This window comes from Lampetra fluviatilis, chromosome 67 (assembly GCF_964198595.1).
Source record: "Lampetra fluviatilis chromosome 67, kcLamFluv1.1, whole genome shotgun sequence".
NCBI classification, from domain to species: Eukaryota; Metazoa; Chordata; class Hyperoartia; order Petromyzontiformes; family Petromyzontidae; genus Lampetra; species Lampetra fluviatilis.
In genome coordinates this window covers 3,690,439-3,693,739 of record NC_136341.1, presented here as the reverse complement: position 1 = coordinate 3,693,739, position 3,301 = coordinate 3,690,439, and the positions used below count along the sequence as shown (strand labels likewise).

The 3,301-nt window shown below is 55.1% G+C and overlaps 1 protein-coding gene across 1 annotated transcript in view; it reads left to right on the top strand.

The window, feature by feature from the left end:
- The window catches only part of LOC144952357 (ras-related protein Rab-6A-like), a 27,014-nt gene extending 24,539 nt beyond the window's left edge, over positions 1-2,475 (top strand). The window contains exon 7 of the mRNA XM_078882737.1: positions 1-2,475. This exon is cut by the window's left edge and continues 677 nt beyond it. The gene's annotated coding sequence lies outside the window, so the exon portion shown is untranslated.
- Positions 2,476-3,301: the final 826 nt, after the last annotated feature.

The window sequence follows — 3,301 nt, the reverse complement described above, 5'->3', positions numbered from 1 at the left end:
TAATTGATTATAGTCACGATGATTATCAATAATCACGGTAATTGATTATAGCAACGATGATTATTGCCCGTAGCGGTTATTCCTCGGCGGACTTCGATAATCCTGCACAGGCCGAGAGATAGAGAGGGGGGGGGGGGCAGGGAGCGGTGGTGCAGCGGTTAGCGCCGACGGGGTGACAAGCGGCAATGCTGATGGGGGGGGGGGACGGCGGGCACCGCCGCACTTGCCCCGAACGGTCTGTGAAGGCTACGCGGGGGATCTTTGTCTTTGTTGCGTCCGCACAATTGTGGGCTATACATGAAGGATGTCTGTGTGTCACTGTGTGTGTCACTGTGTGTGTGTGTGTCACTGTGTGTGTGTGTGTCACTCTGTGTGTGTCAGTGTGTGTGTGTGTGTCACTGTGTGTGTGTCAGTGTGTGTGTCACTGTGTCACTGTGTGTGTGTATCACTGTGTCACTGTGTGTGTATCACTGTGTCACTGTGTGTGTGTCACTGTCACACTGTGTGTGTGTCACTTGTCTGTGTGTCACTGTGTGTGTGTGTGTCACTGTGTGTTTGTCACTGTTTAATTACCACTAAACCACGAATTAAACATAAATCTGTAACAAATAAGCTTGTGCCGGAGGCCCCGGGGGGACAGGCGTCTATGACGTCTCCTGGCCAAACCCCAATTGGCGGAGCCAGGAGACTGAATCTTTACCCTCGGGGCTCCTCCAGAAACAACGAAAAGCCACTTCGTGTTGACACGGTGTGTGTGTGTGTGTGTCTACAGACACACACAGACACACACTGTGTGTGTGTGTGTCCACAGACACAGACACACACACAGACACACACACACACAGACACACAGTGTGTGTTTGTGTCCACAGACGCACACACACACAGGGTTGCAGCTTGTGTCTGTCAACACTGGATCGTGTCCGTGGGGTGTCTCTCGCATGGGTTGTGTACGCGTCGCCTTGCGCACAACGATGTGTGTGTACACGCAGCATCGTGTGCAAGGTTTGCGTACCGCGTAGGGGTTTCACACAGTGTTGTGTACGTGTAGGCTCGGCTGTACACAAGCCTGTGTACGCACCGTTGCCTGGACACAAGATTGTGTACAGGAGTGTGATTGTGCGTGCAATATTGTGCACAATTGTAGAGAAAATTGCACACACAATAGTGTGTCTGTGTACAATCTTGTTGTATACACACACACATACAATAGTGTGTCTGTGTACAATCTTGTTGTGTACACACACAATAGTGTGTGTGTACAATCTTGTTGTGTGTGTGTGTACAATCTTGTTGTGTACACACACACACAATAGTGTGTGTGTGTGTACAATCTTGTTGTGTGTGTGTACAATCTTGTTGTGTACAATCTTGTTGACTTGGCACAAGACTGTTGTACGGTTTGAGTGGCCCCCCTCTGAAAATTAGTGAAGAACACTGTTATGGGTTTCGGGGTTATGGGTTATGAGTTTAGGGGTTTAGGGGCTATGGGTTATGAGTTTAGGGTTTCCGGGTTTAGGGGTTACGGGTTTAGGGGTTGTGTGTGTGTCACTGTGTGTTGTGTGTCACTGTGTTGTGTGTGTGTGTACACTGTGTATGTGTTGTGTGTCTGTGTGGGGAGCGGTGGGTGTAGTGGTTAGCGCCACGCTGCGCTACGAACCCGGCGACCCGAGTTCGATTCCCGCTCACGGCCAACACCGGCGGTGACGATTATCTGAACCGGTCCTGGGCCTCCCCTAGGTCGACTCAGCCTCAAATGAGTACCTGGTGTAGCGGTGTGTAGTGAACATCGCCACTGGGGAGACAAAGGCGGCCGGGGGTGGGTGCTGTCCACCCGCCCCCTCGTGTGCCACCGTGCCGTCAGCCTTCAGCTGCTCCCTAAACAGCACTTGCCCCTCCCGTCTGTCGAGGCTACACGGGGGATCTTTGTCTTTTTTTTTAATACTCAGGCCTCAGAAAATCTCAACACCGGGGGAGACAAAGGCGGCCGGGCACCCCCCCCCCTCCCCCCAAATTATCGTGTACACAAATGTGTGTGTACACGTGTGTGTACACATGTACACACACATTGATGTGTGCACACGTATCAATGTGTGTGTACACATTGATACGTGTACCTACACGGTGTTTGTGTACACAAGGTTGTAGGAGCACACAATGCTGCTGTACGTGTACACACGGTTGTGTACATTGACACAAGGCTGCACACGCGTGTGTGTGTGTATAGAGACACCGAATGATCACCATAACACTACGGCCCCCTTATGCGCACACACACACACACGAGTCTGCCTGTACACACACACACGACGCTCACAAGGCGGCGTATGCCGCGCTGTGTGTGCTCGGCGCGGTTTGCGTTTTGCGTCCCGCGGACACCACGAGGTGTCGCTCGCCGCGTCGTCGTCGTCGTGGTTTTGTGTTTTTCGTGTTGCGTCAAATCTGCGACGTGGAATAAACTGCACGGTTCTCATACTGGCAAGCTGCCGCGTCCGTACACACGCGGCGTGTGTACACACCAGGGCTGCGTGTGTACACACACAGCGCGTGTACACACACAGCGCGTGCACACACACACAGCGCGTGCACACACACACAGCGCGTGCACACACACAGCGTGTGTACACACGCTGTGTGTGTACACACGCGGCGTGTGTGTACACACCAGGGCTGCGTGTGTACACACACAGCGCGTGCACACGCACAGCGCGTGCACTCCCACAGCGCGTGCACACACACAGCGCGTGCACACACACAGCGCGTGCACACACACAGCGCGTGCACACACACAGCGCGTGCACACACACAGCGCGTGCACACACACAGCGCGTGCACACACACAGCGCGTGCACACACACAGCGTGTGCACACACACAGCGCGTGCACACACACAGCGCGTGCACACACACAGCGCGTGCACTCCCACAGCGCGTGCACACACACAGCGCGTGCACACACACAGCGCGTGCACACACACAGCGCGTGCACTCCCACAGCGCGTGCACACACACAGCGCGTGCACACACACAGCGCGTGCACACACACAGCGCGTGCACTCCCACAGCGCGTGCACACACACAGCGCGTGCACACACACAGCGCGTGCACACACACAGCGCGTGCACTCCCACAGCGTGTGCACACACACAGCGCGTGCACACACACAGCGCGTGCACACACACAGCGCGTGCACTCCCACAGCGCGTGCACACACACAGCGCGTGCACACACACAGCGCGTGCACACACACAGCGCGTGCACACACACAGCGCGTGCACTCCCACAGCGCGTGCACACACACA